This window comes from Misgurnus anguillicaudatus, chromosome 17 (genome assembly GCF_027580225.2).
Source record: "Misgurnus anguillicaudatus chromosome 17, ASM2758022v2, whole genome shotgun sequence".
Lineage (NCBI taxonomy): Eukaryota > Metazoa > Chordata > Actinopteri > Cypriniformes > Cobitidae > Misgurnus > Misgurnus anguillicaudatus.
Window position 1 is genome coordinate 19396231 of NC_073353.2, and position 16502 is coordinate 19412732.

The window sequence follows — 16502 nt, forward strand, 5'->3', positions numbered from 1 at the left end:
TACTAAAAACCTTGATTATTCTGGTTAGTCACATTGTACTGCTATTATTTTGAACATGACTGTATGTATGTATATATATATATATATATATATATATATATATATATATATATATATATATATATATATATAATCGATATAACGATATATAATATTGTTTTATTTTGTAGTTGATTCACATGAGATCAGCTGAAGGGTCTGAATTTTCATTAAGTGTCATCTTTTAAACTAAACTAAGTAAACAGAGCATGTTCTAAAATGCATTAAGTGTGTTGTATGTGTTTGTGTGCCCTTGTGTATGTGTGGGTGGGTGTCAATGACATGCAGTAACACTTTATGCATGTGTGAAAAAGTGGTGCACGTACAAACTGTATTCTTGAGTTTTAAAAAAAAGTTAGCAAATGCGTCTATGGAAACACATGATCATGCATGTTTTTCTTTGTTTTTCTTTTGTATAAGCTATTATTATTTTATCTGCAAGGAAGTTGCTTTTACTAATTTAAAGACCAATCCAAGCCGTAATATTCCCTAAAACTTTTTTAAGAGATCTGTTATGCGACCTAGGTCGATCTAGTTTTCTTGGATAGGTCCGATGCAATCTTATGAATATAAGATAATGAGCTATGTTATATTTGTTTGTGTTGTCACTGGGCCTCTTAATCTCCTCCCTCACTTCCTGTCCTGGGGTCTCTGGGGAAGAGCCTGTTGAAACTACAGTAACATGTTCCTTAAAAAGAAGTAGTTCACCAAAAATGGCCCCCACTGACCATAGACATTTTTATTCCTACTATGAAAAGTCAATTGCCACCATTTTTTTTTTTTTTAGGTGAACTCTACTCCTTTATCAGTACTGTCCACTGCTGGCCATATAAGCACTGTTTTATCATTCTCTTTGTTTCAGGCAGATGCTTTTAATAAAAAAAATAATAATAATGGACAGGGTCTGTGTATCAACTTAGCGTTGGCAGCTGTTGACTTTTTTTTTCGAGGACGCATGATGCAAAGTTCGTGACAACATGTAGGCTATGTAGCCCATCATGTGTGTGGTTTGTAATTTCAAAATATGTGTTCGGCACGTCAAGTGAACCTATGTGCATCACGTGTCTTGTCTTGAAAAATAAATGAAAATAAATGAAAATATTTTTATTAAAAACACCCAAATAAAACTTAATTTTGAAGAAACTATGACAGAAAATGAACACATACTAGATTACTAATGAATTAAATGTTTTTAACAGATACCTATAAAGGGAATAGCTGTGTGATGAAGTGAAACTAAAGGCTTAATAAACACAAATTAAAGCAGATGTTGTAGAACGTCTGGCGAACGATGATAGATAGCGCGAAGATTGTAAAACTGATTATTTCCCACTATTAATTACATTATCTTAAAGAAGTGTAACCGTAGCATGTAAATAATGCACATAAATAGCGTGAGCAAGAGCGCTGTACAATTATATCAACAGGCACGTGCAACCTAGCTAGCAGGTTGCTCGAACAACAAAATCACCCACTAACTTACTTTAAATTTGCAAGAACTATAGACAAATACAATAACAGGCTTAAATAAACCCAAAACATAAGTCCACTTACAGTTCTCACAGACACGTGTTTTATCAACTGGCTATCCTCTAGACAGTGACGGACCATTTCGGCCATGTGCTGTGCATGCACGCTCGCGGTGTGAAGCGCGTCCGCGCCATTCTCCGAGATGTTTTATCAACTGGCTAGTTACCCTCCAGACAGTGACGGACCACGTCTTCCTCTCATCACGCTATTCTCTGGATGCACTTGATGGCCTTTGTGCAGCGAAATTATTATTTTTTGGACGACCTAGTTAAGGCAGTAGGGTTTCCCAGCTTAGGCGGGCTGCCTGAACTGCAAAGTGCTGCAAGAAACCCTGGGAAGAGAGTGAAATCTGGAGCTACCAAAATGTACGGTATGAGGAAAATAATATGTTTTTTAACCATAAACCACGCGATCACATTGTATTATCCCAAATACACAAAAAACATTGTTTTTAGCAATGAATTAGGTGCACTACAGAGCGCACTTTGTCCCTATGTTGTCTCAGGTGACACCATGTTTGTTCTGTGACCATTACCGTAGCTTCTTCATGCGTTTCAAAAGGGAGGGGTGAGCGGTGGACTGAGCCATTGGTTGCATCAATACAGTAGATGCCACTAAAATCTACACACTCCACCTTTATAGGCCTTGTGCATAATAACTTTAACATGCAAGCTTATTGAAATTTCCTCTTTCTCATGAATACTTATTTTTTTATTGTTTTAATTTTCATTCTCACCACATCTCTAACATACCATGTGGCCAACAACACATCTCATAATACTTGTGTCTATGTTGCTTGAATCTTTAATAGCTCATAAAAAAACTCATTTTTATAGTTTGCTATCATAGACTGTATGCTTGATACATCGTTGTGCAGCAAAGGAATAAATGTGAAATGAGAAGCTGTTCCTTTTTTCCCATGGTGCATTTCACTCATGATGAGAATGAGCTGACCTGTCCCAGTGGACTCACAGTGGTTAGGCACGGAGGAGAGCATTTCCGCTCACTGGGGAGACGGGGCAGCCTGAGGGATAAAAATAGAAAGTGGATCAAACCCCCAAGCTCTCTATCGTCTGTCTAAGGGTCTATCTTTCGGTACCCAGCTGTCTTCCCCATAGACTCTGTACAGAGGGGTCACAAACTGTTTTAACTGGATTCAAAACTCCATTTTTACATTTTCTGCACTAATATAAAGGATTAGATGGATTATATATTATGCAACTTACCGTATGCAACACATTTAACAGGGTTTGCATAAACCCAAACAAATATTATATGTAGATTAAATTACAAATCAGTGTGTTGGGTTTGTCACTTTTTGACTCAACTCAACTAGGTTGAAAACCACCCATCTTTTTTTAGAGTGCACATGGAGCTTTTTCATTCATAACAAAGTGAGTTTATAACAGCTTTAAACAAAGAGGACAATAAGATACAAAAAGACAGGAAGTGAAAGCGTACGCTCTGCTGGCACAAGGCACACCTTCGTCTCTAACACTAAAGGGAAAGTCCCATCAGTGAAAACAGACAGCACGAGGGAAACGTAGCGCCCAGCAAGCAAAAACAGAGACAGTGAAATGACAGCTAATAGACACAATATAGTCTGGCTATTCTTAAACTATGGTTAGACGTCTATTAGACTTTCACTGACAGCTCAAATTTTGAATTGTTTGCTTGCTGGGAGAACGCTCAGACATCTTATACAGCCTTACATAAATGTCCTTCTTGCCTTGTCAGAAGTGTCATGCGTAGTTTGTATGATCATGTGAGTTTACAACACTTGCAGGGTTTCAAACATCTATGTTTAAGTGTGTGTTGCACAATTGCGAGATGCATGTAGATGATGCGGTTCTTCGCTGTCACCTTCAGCTCTCTGTTCTAGGAAACACCGATCTCTTTACACATTGAAACTCCTACACATTTCCTAAACACTGATAAATGTATACAAAAGCTACAACCAACCTACAACTCCGTAATAGTCATGGTAAGGACGGTCTTATCATGTAATCTCTATTAAATGCTTACCCGTTTGGTGTCCGTACATTCTCTGAACATGTATACATTTTCTTTATGATTTCTGTTTGTATGAGTCTGCTCTGTTCTCCAATTTTCCTCTGAATCAGGCTGAAGGCTTTGCTTTAGGGTCAGCTTATGACTTCTGATTTAAACCACTTACCTAAAAAGGTATTTTCGAGCAAATTCGTGATTGCTTTTTCTCCAAAAAGTGAAAAGGGGTATGGCATACCTGGGTGAAAGTCAGGCCAGACAAAACAGTGTGTGTTTGATCATAGAAGCGAGGGAGGAGCTCCTTCAGGCTATTTCTGTCCTTTTGTCTGCTGTACAAATGAAGTGATGGAAAAATGGTGCTGGAGCTTAGTTCTCTCTATGGATGAGTGATATTTAGTTGATAAGCTCTTCCCATTGTTCTTTATGAGACCATTACGTCAAACCAATGTGACTGTCATCATGATTTTAACTTGATATTTCTGACTATTATTATTAAAAACTGTAAACGTCTTATATTCACAATTACATTGCATTTTCTGTCTAATTTATACAGATTATTTTAAACTAATCTACAAGAATAAATTTTTTTGAAAGAATTCTGTCAGATACTATTTAAAAAAAATGTCTAACTCTATAGCTAACCTATTATTCAAATTATGTAGAGCAAGCATTATGTATTGTTTAGTATTGTTGTATTGTGGGGTTTTTCTGTTGTGAGTGTGAATACTGGTTGTGTATTTAGTCAAATGCTTTAGCGAACTCAGCTGCATGACACCTGCCCACCTTTAGGTTACAGGGTTACGTAACCGTGTATTGTGCAGGACTTAAATCTTCATATTTTCCCAAATCACTATAGACCTATGTAGCTGATAATATTTAAGCATCATAATGTCTTGTGGTTGTATTTGGTTCAATTTTAAAGTTGTATTGACTAGGGCTGTGTATCGGCTAGAATCTTGCGCACTGCGATGCATTGCGGTATTGTAAAGAGTGCCGATATATTGGACGCTTTTGTATTTTAGGAATATAATAGGATATCATTTTAGGAAAACTGTCATTAAAGGGACACTCCATTGTTTTTTTTTAAATATGCTCATTTTCCAGCTCCCCTTGGGTTGAACGTTTGATTCTTGCCGTTTTTGGGTCCATTTAGCCGGTCTCTGGGTCTGGCGCTTGCACTTTTGCCATAATCCATTGAATCTGATTGGACCATTGGCATCGCGCAAAAAAATGTCCAGAGAGTTTGGATATTTTTCCTATTGAAACTTGACTCTTCTGTGGTTGCGTCGTGTGCTGGGACCGACGGAAAGTTGAAGGTTGTGATTTTCTAGGCGGATATGCTAGGAACTATACTGTAATTCTTGCGTAATAATCAAGGACTTTGCTGCTGTAACATGACTGCAGGAGGTGCAATAATATTACGCAGTGCCTGAAAATAGTCCCCTGCCATTGAAAGTTACTAAGGGGGCAATTTTCGGCCACTGCGTAATATCATTGCGTCTCCTGCAGCCACGTTACAGCTGCAAAGTCCTTGATTATTACGCCAGAATGAGAGTATCATTTCTAGCCATATTGGCCTTGAAAATCGCAACTTTTATTTTTTTCTCTGTCTTAGTACACGGTGTAACTACAGAACAGTCAAGTTTTAAATAGAAAAAATATCGAAACCATTTGGTTATTTTTTAGCATGATGCTAATGGTCTAATCAGATTCAATGGATTATGCTGAGCTATGCTAAAAGTGGTACCGCCAGACCCGGAGATCAGATTAATGGATTCCAAAAAAAATATCAAATGTTTAACTCAAGGGGAGCTGGAAATGAGCATATTTTCAAAAAAGTGGAATGCCCCAAAAGAACACACTACTATAAGCAAACCACTATGTGAGTTCAGCATGTAAACTCCCAACGAAACAACTTCCATGAATCTTAAAGATTTTTATTTCAAAAAAATATTTATATTGCTTCCTGAATTCTGTAAATTTCTTTCTAAATTCAGCTCTAAATTTACCTACAGTAGATGTCCATATGTAACACAACCATGGGTTGAAACAACCAATTTTGTTTTGGTCCAACCTGATATTATGGTAATTCGTATGTATTTTACAAGTTGGCTAATTCATTAAAAGTCGTACAAAGTGAATTGTACAAACACATATGATTATTATTCAAAAAAATGAAACTCCTCCTCTAACCCCAACGCCACAGCGCGGAACCAAAGCGTACAAACATTTACAAATGTGGTCAAACTAATTCATGCAAATTAACCGCCTCGTAAAATACTTACGAAATTAAACAACACAGCATTTTTAGTAGATTTAGTAATGTAGATTTTGACTCCCATTGTACATTATTAATTTTTTTTATTTTAATTAAAATGTTCAAGTTTTGTCAAAAGACAATAAAGCAGGAGAACAATCTAATTAAAGAGCATGTTTTGTAAAGAGGCAGGCATGAGGCACTACACTGGTATCTGCTGTGGTAAGGGGAGGGCTGGCCCTATAAGAAGCACTTTGATATTGTGCTGTTGATGAGAGAGAGTGTGTGCAGAATGAGTGAGTGAGCAAGAGAGAGAGAGAGAGAGAGAGAGAGAGAGCAGTGTAAACAGGCTGTCAGAAAAGAAAGTACAGGGACATCATCCGCTACAGCCGAGCGAGAGCATAGCACAGTGCGCGCCAAATGATAATCGAGAGAGCGAGAAAGAGAGGGAGAGAGAGGGTTTAATTAATTCATGCAGAAGGGGAGGGATGTTTCTCTCGCTGAGTGTGCTAGTTCCAGCTCTGCATGAGCTCTGCTGCCTGTAGCATATTGTTTGTAAGCCCGTTACCGCACTTAGACCAGCCAGGAACTGAACAGCCCCAGCATCTCCTGAACGAGCAGAGGTAGAGTATGAAACTCCTTTTCTCTCACATGCACACACATACTCTCCTGTGATTTCTTTGTGTGATACCTCATAGGATGCCAATCCAATAAGCCTCGTCTTCTGTTACGGTCTCATCTCCGTCTGTCTTACTGTAATACTGAAAGCATGCTGATCAGCTCTGCCGCTATATATGATCCGTGCACATTGATTTGGGAGTTTTACCCTCTGAACTGTAATTGATTGGTGCACTTTCATTTTTAATATTGTCTCATTGGCATCTAAGCAAGTGGTCTCAAATGTTTATTCAGCATTCTGCAGGTTTTAGGTTTTTCTGCATAGCAGGTCAGATGTTTTGGAAAATGCATGTTGTTGTCGATGTATATAGTGATAGTTAGTCTAGTCTGCCAGGTTATTGCTGATACTATGTTTCTATTTCACACCCAGCTGGAAGATCAGTTCTGTTAGATGATTGTTGGACAGATTGTTGAAACACAGGTCAACCATTTCAATGTAATTGCTCAGCATCTGTGAAGATATGGGTCAGCGTGTTCATTTACACTTAAATAAACACATCTGCCAGACACTCCTGTCCAAAACAAATAACGGTGCATTTAAGATCTGAACCGTTTTTAGAACTGAACAGTTTGTGTTGATGCAAACCCAAGATCTTAGTGTTGCTGTGCATTACTCTACCAGTTGAGCAACGGAAACTGCTGTTGGGCCACAATATGTTGTGAAAGATTGGACATGGTTACTCGTTCTCTTCATATCTCACCAACATCTTAGAGACAGGAAAAGCATGGACTGTGCGTGTTTTCTATGTGTTTTTAACATACGCAAACATTTTAGCATCACTATAGTTGCTTGAGGACTGATACTCACTGTGTGTCCTTAGAGAGACCAAGCTGAATGTTTGTGTGTACTCACTAATAGGACATAATCTCACTTAATATTAAAACACACTGCAAATAAAGACAACTAAAGATTGCTCGCTCAAGGTCAAAATAGCAGTCAGAGATTGAGTACCTTAATGGAGTCCATGATAAAGAACAGCCTAAGTAAACACTCAATGATGATAGGATTTTCCGTTGGCTTGTGTCTCATCTTTACTATACTCCTCTTTGGTAGATAAATGTTACTGTCTCTTAGAGAAGCACAGTAATGTATCCTGGTGTACTCAGAGGAAGCACACTTTAAGAGAGACATTTAGAAAGTGTACTAGAAAATCGAAAAGTACTCATGTTTGTTTAAAAAAAACGGATAGAAAGCACATATTAAAAATTACATATAAAATCAATCCTCAAATGTAGAGTTGTTTTACAGGAATGACCATATAGTCAGTGACAGAAACACTTGCTGTACCTTCAAAACAATTGTAAAAATAGAAAAGTAATTATTTAGTGTATATAAAATATGTTTTTATTGTAATTTTTTTTGTATTATTAGATCATGTTTATAATATATATATACACGTCACAGGCGGTTCCCACTGCGCATGTCGGGGTCAGAACAGCCATTACAGCAGATTGAGTTGCGTATTATTCGGTGTCGTCAAAAATGCCTACTTACGTCGTGGGCTGTGAAAATTGCACCAGGTCTTCTAATAAGTTTTCGCGATTCATGCAGAATCTCAAAAACAAAAAAATACAACATCTGCGGCTGCAGGCAATTAACGTGCAGACTGGAACAATGCAAATATCAAAGAGGCTTGTGTTTGTAGCGCTCACTTCATTTGGGGTAAGTCATAATTTTTCAGACCTGTTAGATTAAATTATAAAGCCTGAATTGTATGAACAGTTTGACCCCATGCTGCGCGCGCACCCGATAGTCATTCAATGTTTACAAACCTTGAAGGGGTCTATAAATGATAATGCAATATTAGGTTAAACTTTATTTTAAGTTTTTTTCAGTGTAATTGTATAATTAAAGTCACCATGAAATAGAAGTAGCGATTGTCATCTTTGCAGTATTGTAATATATATTGTATATTCAAATGAAACTGCTTCTGAAATTAGAAAAAAATGTAGGGCAGGATTTTCCATCGAGAACTGATTGGATCGATAGAAGTTGAGCCAAGTTGCTAATTGCTACTTGTCGTGATCTTTTCTTGGAAAGAAGCCAGTCTCCATCGTGGAATAACGATTACCATATTTTCCGAACTATACGTCGCTCTGGAGTATAAGCTGCATCAGTCAAAAATGCGTCATGAAGGCGAAAAAACATATATAAGTCGGAATGTACTACACGTTGAAATTATTTCATAAAATCCAAGTCGAAGAACAGACATTTAATCTGGAAAGGCAAGTTATTCAACTAAACAATAGCAGACAGAACAGCAGACATTATTAGTTATTTACACGATACACACTAGCATACTGAACATACCTGGAAGGCTAAATAGGCTGAATGAACAAAACAAGCCAACGATCATCAAGTTTGCAGGCTCGTCATTCCACATTACTGAATCCATTGAATTACATAAATACAGGACCAGAATATAGCGGACTCTCGCAGCTGTAGACAGTAATGTTGTCTTTTGGTTCATATATGTCAAAATTAATTAATACTGACTACTTACAAGTCGCACCTGACTATAAGTCGCAGGACCAGCCAAACTATGCAAAAAGGGCGACTTTTTTATAGTCTGGAAAATACGGTATATGGGCATGTAAATAAAAATAATAATAACGTTGGATTTCCACCAACTGCGGAGCGGCTGCGGAACGGCGGCGGAATCAATCGGTTTCCATTCAAGTCAATGTGTGTATTTCCACTGACTGCGTTCCGAATCCGTCACAGCTCCGTCCATCCGCAGCCCTCCGGAACAAATACGCAGCGCTTCTATTTTTGCCGGATGCCGGACAGCTCCGCAGGGCGGAGCCATGACTATATCGCAAGGGCGTCGGTTTGATCCTGGCATTGGTGGGGACATAAATAAAATGGTCGCATTGCAAAAACTGTTTATCACCGTTTACTTGACATAAACAACAGACAACTCAGTATGCACTTTACTCAGTGACATCTGACTCGCCACCCCCGGTGCCATCCCAAATTTAATGTACTATAATAAACAATTCGTTATGTCCTAGAGCCTAATAAACAGTAACTGTTTAAGTCTTTGTCAAAAAAGAAAATCACATTGTAACATATATGAATCCATATTTACTTTATAACATTGAAGAATATGCAATTAATATTTAATTCTTAATTTAATTTTGCCAAAAAAAATCCCAGTGTTGAAGTAGGTATGTATATCATGCTGTTTCCTGAACAACGTTTATTAATGTTTCTGTAGTTCACATTAAATCTTCTTTTCATTAACAGACAGTTAATCAGTGTGAAAAAAATAGTTTAAGTTTAAAATGCAACCTTACATTATGTCTACATCTGTGCAAGTAATGACCACAGTGCAGTAATGTAAAGTATTCAGCAATCATGACATGAATTCATGTTTTTACCATGTTGGGGTTATTTTCTTTCATGGATTAGGGACCCCCTAAATAACCTTGCCACCCCATTTATAAAAGGTTGACACAAGTTTGCAACTCCTCAGGTTAACATGGGATTGTCATGCATTGGTGAAAACACTGTCCTTGAATCATTATGTGACACAACTTGTTCCGTATTTTGTGCATGAAACAGTTTCAGTGGGTATAATAATACTTTCTTCCTCACTTACCTGTAGCCCGAATAATCACACGTGTCTTGTTGAGTGAACTTTGGCGCGTTGTACAAAGTGAAACCATCCTATCACACGTAGCGAGTAAAGAGTGATGTGCGTTAGAGAGGCGGGACTAAAGAAATGCAAAGCCAATCATATTAGCAATGTGAGTTAGAGACGCGGGACTAAAGAAATGCAAAGCCAATCATATTAGTGATGTGAGTTACGGAGGCGGGCACTGCAGAGAACGAAAGCTGTTAACCGTTTGTGTACCACATAGAGCGTTATTTTTACAGAACGGGATTGCAAAAGATTTCTAATCTCATTAAATTGATTCCTGAAAAAAATATAATAAGTAAAAATAGAAAACACAAGAATAAGACGGACATCAGTGGTTATATATAAATACAGATTAATTGTTTGGTCGAAATTATTGCTAGGGACAATTCAGTCTTCCCTGAATATTGGTAAGGACATGTCCCTAGCGTCCCACCCTAAATCTACGCCCATGCTATATCGCGTGATCATACCTGAATTTGCGAGATCTCGTGTCATGATCTGGGCTGGTCCAGCAAAACGTCATAATTTAATGTCATAATGGGCGGAGACAGAACTAGATATCGCGCGATCATCACGTGAATTTGCGGGACCTCATGGGTCCTCGTCACTTACAAATACGGAACTGGTGGGTATTGGCGAACGGCGAAGTGCGGAGCCATAACGCAGCGTAGCTGATCTGCAGCCGCTCCGCAGTTGGTGGAAATCCAGCGTAAAACACACATATAAGTATTTATAAAAACATATATAATATAGAAATTAAATTTTGTTGACTTTACCTAATAAAGTATTATTAATTAACAACATGTACTTACTATCCACCTTATTTTTGACGTACTGTAAATGGGAGCTGCCATCTTTAAGCATCTTTAAGCTCTTTTGTGTAAGACTTCCGGTGTAAGAGTCACTAAAGCTAATGGTAGTCGTATTGCGAGTGACACGAGCAGTGACGGCCGGTGACTTCTTTTTCGAGGGTGCACGATGCGAAACTCGTCACAACATGTTTTTAGCCCGTCATGTGTGTGGCTCGTCATTTCAAAAGATGTGTTCGGCACGTCATGTAAACTTATGTGCATCACGTGTCTTGTCAAAAAATACAAGCAACACACAACACTTCGAACACAATTTGCGCCACTCGGAAAAGAAGTCACCAGCCGCCACTAGACACAAGTGTGCCGTTTTTACTGGCTAGTTAAAGTTTATTATGAAATCCATGAAGACCGGCATAATTTGTGCAGTTAGGGGTTGCCAAATCTCTACAAAACATTTTTCTGACCATAATCCAGAGCTAAATGTGGATGTGGTGCATGCCCACACCAGTGGTTTATATCCACACATCCATCCAGTAAAACCTTTTATAGAAACTGCCAGTAAACACAGTAATTGTTCAAAAACGAATATGATGCTGATAAAAAATATGCTGCTTTAGCTGGTTTACATTATTCTGCTATTACATATTACTACCAATTTTTTTTAAAGATTACAGTACAGAATATATACGACATAAACTGCTTATTAGTTAATGTTTATGACCATTCTTAATGTTTTGCATGTATTTTTGTTATGTTTTAAATTAAAAAGCATATAACTTTCTAAATTAGGTCATGTCTTCCTCTAGTGTGATGTAATATAATATAATACATACATGCATATTTAACACAACATGAAAATATAACTAATTAAATGTAATTTATATGTTTATTGTGGTTTGTACTTATCAAATAACTCATAATGTGTTGAATGAGAAAGATATTGCTGCTGACTCTCAGGAGGGAGCGCCACATTCACGTGAAGTGTCGCCATAGAAATTCAAACATTATAATAGTAAAATAAAAATGCTGTTTATAAAAACACACTCCAGGGGGATAGTTGGGACATTTTAAACATGTGCATGAAAAAGATAAAAACACAAATTATTCTATTTTATTCTTTTCATGTAGAAACACTCAACAGACTTTCCCACTGTGCAGATACTGGTATGCCTCTGTGCTTTTATAGATGCGCATCAAAGCCCCTTCAACTCCGAGCAACAACACAAAATAATAAGATATATCAGGCCACTTCTTTAATTTCATCCTCCCACTGGTTTATACATTGTGGGGTTGTAATAAATAGTTACCCTAACAGTTTTTAATCAGAAGTCACGCACAGAAAAGGAACTACATCACATCACTTACTTCGGTGTTGGAAAATAAGGTGGATAGATAGGGAAGGGTTATATGGATTTGGTTTAGGGTTAGTTGCATGTGATTATGCATAATTTACTGTAACAAAGACACTGTTAAATAAAGTGTTAACTTTAGTATAGAAATGTATAGATATCTAAAGTGAATAGTTTAACTCTTTATCTACTTGTCCATTGTTCAGACATTCAGTGTGATCGATTAATCGATTGATCGTCGTCTTGGCAGTATTTTGTGGATATTGTTCAGTAGACAGGCAGTAGTTTTCCTTTATCTGGGAATCAGAGCAGGTCTTGCCTGACTTTTCCATGTCATTACATTTCAATTTTAAAACAAACCTTCCTGTTGCCATGACATCCAACCCCTCTGTAAATACTCCCAGGATTTTTTGAGCATGTCGGCCCCAAGAGAAAAGGGGGGTGAGAGCGCATGAGAGTCACTTAAGGAATGGCAAAAAAGCTACATTTATTTTATTCTCTATTATGCGTCTTTCACCTTACAGCATTGTACAAGCAAAAAGGAATTTGATGCGGGTTCTTTCATCCCATTTAGATAGTAAAGCATATAAACATGCAATTGTATGTTGCATTATAAGCATAGTTTCAACATATGTGACACTGTCTGTGAAATCCACTTCCACTTTGATTTTACTTTGATTTCAATCTTTGACATAACCTTATTCAGTCAATATTAAAGATATCAAGGTTATATTTTGAAAGAATGTTATTAATATGTATATAATTTGTATATTTATATGTAGGATGATTTTATTTTTATTTTGAGTTTTCACAGACATCGAACTTTACTATGTATTAAAATTATACATGGAACCCTTCCAGTTTAGACAAACACATGCAGGAAAAATACTCAAAATGTTTTTTTTTTATAAAACGAGGGGTGAGAAACAGATGAGTAATTCACCAACATTACAGGAGGGCTTTTCCGTTTTACCCAAAATGTTGCTTACCCCATTCTGGTTAACACCCCCCAAAAAGCAAATGTGTACAGTTCTTAGCCCTTCTTTTTTTTGCTCAGTTACAGAAACATCTATGTAGGCTACTTTATGTTTCATACTGTACATGCCCATTTAGCATTGTTTGATTTTAGCAGTGCATGCCAATCTCTTTCCTTGTACTGTTCACAGTACATTGTTTTGGTCCATTAAGTATATTATGCTAAATCTCAGTGTTTTTCAATAACATGCTGTACTAATGCACAAGTGGTAAAATGCAGCTGTAATTGGCAATTACATGTATGAACATCATTAAAGTTACTTTGCGGTTAACTGCTAGTGGATTGTAACTGTTTGACATGGGAAAAGAAATCTATAAAAAGCATGTTGTGTAAATAAATTACTGTAGATAAGCTTAGCAGAAAATAAATGAACACTGTATTCAGTTTGGCTAAATGCTTCTGTATGCTTTTTAGGCTCGGATATGCTACACTTATTCTGTTTTATTGAAATCAATAGGGGAAAACTCATCTTTACCCAAAGAAGTCAGACAGAAGATCTATTCTCAATGGATGATATCGAACTACATTTCTGCTTAACTTAAATGATCTAGCACTGTTTGTGAGATAAATGTTTTTCTTATTTTTGATTTGCTCCAGCAAATATAGTTTGCTCTATAGGGCTTATTCGCAAACACCGGAAGTCGCTAGCCGCGGCCATCTTGTTGACATGACATCTGTCCTGCCCCTAGCCGCACATAGATTTGAGTCGAGGGGAGCAATAGTCTAATGGCTCAATCTCGTCTGTATTAAGAGAAGATGAGCTTCATTATTGTGGAACAATATCAAATAGACCCAATAGCCTTAAGTAAAGATCCGTCCTTATTGCCAGCCGTAACTTATCCGGATATTTATAACTATATCGTTCATACAGTATCTGCATTCATCATACAAGCACTGAAGCGCCGTTCACATTATAACGATAACGATAACTATATCATCGTCCACATCACCAAACAATACGTTTATGCTAATTCGCTCACAGCACTCGCGCAAATCACTTGCCTTTAATATTGCTTGTAATAAAAACTTTTGCAGATGTCCTCAACACGCTGCGTTTCGAGTAACTCTAAACAGTGAATCTAATAGTTTGTGTAATCTCTTACCTTTTGGCATAACAGTTAGTTAATGTAATAGATTAAAAAGCATTACGTAGTCAATTTTCACAGCAACTGGAGGTAATCTAATGTTATAGAGCTCAGCAATGAGCTTCACTGTCATTTTAAGTGCTCGTGCACTTGAAGTTCAAATAGATTTTAATGCTATCAATGGTATATCCTTCATCAGGTGGGAAAATCGCTCAGAAAGTGATCCCAATGATGTCATTCATTGTATCTGTATCGTTATAGTTTTGGTGTGAGCTCCGCTATTCTGTTTAATATAAAATGATTTTCAAAACTATGTGAACGGCCCTTAATTCCCTACCTAGTATCAATGCCAGACCTATTATTATGTTCATATAGTTATTCATACTAATTTAATAACACTCTCAATTTATGGCAGCTTATTTGAAAGAGCAGTTTCAGCCACTGCTTACAGCTAACCATATGTGATCAAATTATGGGGACAGACTTTTCTGTGAGAATATATCCCTAACGTTACCTGTTGTAAAATGATGGGGACAGACTTTGCTGTTGGGAGTCTCTCCTGCGCTGGTTCAACTCCTATCCTTTCATGTTTTCTGACAGTCGGTATCGCATAAAAAGTAATTCCGGGGTCTTTTTGCTGTTGTTAGAACATCCGTGTATTACACCACACACCATCGCGCGGTTTAAAAAAAAAAATACACCGATAATACCATGCATAATACCCACGCTGCCTCGCTTGTCAATTGACAGACTGACAGTTTTATGTCAACAATATGGCCGCCGCGAACATTGATGACGTAGATCGAATAAGCCCTATAGTTTGTCTTTTTAAAAAAAAAAAAAATTATGTCAGTAATACAGTTAAGTCGACAGTCAATCTTATCCCTTTGACACACATTTTCTCAGTACAATTCATTTTTTTAAGCATAAATTGGCCATTGTACAGAATTGCGGAAAACTGACGTCCCTCTGTCACTACCGAAACAGCCGTAGCTTCAGTTGTGGCTGTTTCAGGGTATTTTTTTGGAAACTTTAGAGTTTGGAGACTTTTGTGTGAATAATAATAACACATTTTACTGAAAACCAAGGCAAACATTTTGATAAAGAAAATATAGTTTTGCAGCATACAGTAGGCACATGCCTGGTAGTTATTGTACAGCACACAGTGAGTGTCCCAGTTCCTGGCCATTATCAGCTCCACACCAGCCTACAGTTTGATAATATGTCATCTTGTGCTGCCACACACATCCACTGCTCATAACTCTTTCTGCAAACTGCATGCCAGACCACAAAGACCGTCTGTAGAGAAGTTTAGACAAAAATATTACACCATGTCTTATCATACTTCAAATTGTGTCACATAGCTCTGTGTGCAAAACCGGCCTGATGAGTAGCTTAGGGTGCATATGGCAATACTGTCGTTCGCCCTGACTGGAACATGGGTCAGACGTGCCACGGATGTTTTATTTAATTTTATAATGACTCTCTCTTCGTCCCACTATTCACTTATCTTCACCAATCACTCTGTCATTTATATGAAACTGTATGTGTGTGCAGTCCGCTGGCCTGCTGATAGAGGAGGGTGATTGTTCTCTCTCTGTATCCCTGTTGAATTAGTATCCTAATTTGGCTGTGTTGTTCTCCACGCTGTGGCTCAAGAGCACCAGTGGTCAAATACAGTGGTCATACTCATATAAGGAATAGGAAAACCCTCAGACTGAATTGACATTTCAAATAATGCATTAACACATGCAGTTCCTTTAAAAGGAAAGAAATCTACATTATGACACCGGACAAAAAGATTTATGCAGTAGTGCTGTTTAGCATTTCACAAAAACAAAACTGCTACTTTGCAATGACACACTTTTAACATGAACTTATACACAGATGAGAAACATGTGATCTGCTTTTGTGTGTGTAAACGTTTAATGCTGCCATCGCATCGGATTGCTCCTGAGTGACCCTTTACTACACAACAAAACACATTTGGCGAAATAAACAACTAGCGCTGTGAAACTATAACTCACTGTATGGAGTCCAGCAGCAGATTTCATCCCTTTTAACC

The 16502-nt window shown here is 37.5% G+C and overlaps 1 protein-coding gene across 4 annotated transcripts in view; it reads left to right on the forward strand.

Moving 5' to 3' along the window:
• The window catches only part of dgkg (diacylglycerol kinase, gamma), a 147895-nt gene that overhangs the window by 11688 nt on the left and 119705 nt on the right, over positions 1-16502 (forward strand). For 2 of the 4 annotated variants that reach the window (XM_073855120.1, XM_073855124.1), the window contains exon 1: positions 6167-6456. The exons of the other annotated variants lie outside the window; for them this stretch is intronic. The gene's annotated coding sequence lies outside the window, so the exon portion shown is untranslated. Of the gene's footprint in view, positions 1-6166; positions 6457-16502 lie in introns of those variants that run through there. 4 annotated transcript variants of the gene reach the window in all.